This window comes from Penaeus vannamei, chromosome 15 (assembly GCF_042767895.1).
Source record: "Penaeus vannamei isolate JL-2024 chromosome 15, ASM4276789v1, whole genome shotgun sequence".
Taxonomy (NCBI): Eukaryota; Metazoa; Arthropoda; class Malacostraca; order Decapoda; family Penaeidae; genus Penaeus; species Penaeus vannamei.
Genome location: NC_091563.1, coordinates 20292283 through 20292937, shown reverse-complemented (window position 1 = coordinate 20292937; position 655 = coordinate 20292283).

The window sequence follows — 655 nt, the reverse complement described above, 5'->3', positions numbered from 1 at the left end:
GAAATAGAAATATAAATGAAGTGTTTCTTCTTTAAATCCGCCAGGAAGCTTTATTTTAGAATATTTAAGTTGGCCCGAGACTGTCTGCTATCAGTGAGGACACCTCGAGGGGCAGGAGAAGTGAATGTGGGGCACACGGCACGCTGATTCCCCCCCGTGGTGTTCGGAGCTCAAGCAAAGATGAAGACCCCGTCTGCGCCTCCGCGATTTTGGATGGCCCGGACCTCCGCCTTCTGGGCCTCCGCGACGTGTCACGGAGAGAGGACGGAAAATCGCACTTGGCAATGGAAGGATGTAACAGATCTGACGGACGTGCCGAGGACATTATTTAAGCAAAATATCCTCTATAAATAAAAGCTTTCATCATCAATTAAAAGTAAAAATCTCCGTTTATTTAAAAGATTTCTCTAGGAAGAGAGATACATTAGTCCATCACTCAATTAGCTTACGCGAAACTAGCGAACGAGGCCTGACAATTGGTGAACAAGAACAACAACAATAATTAGCTATGTCGCTTTTGCACATCTTGGGTCCCGCCAAGGAGGTGACTCAGGGAGTGTAGCCAGACTCTTAGAGAAGGCCGGGGCCAGCTTTGGGGCAGCCATGTTGTTTGGTGGTGGAGTCTCTCAGAAACGGAGTTAGTTTTTTTTGGCAT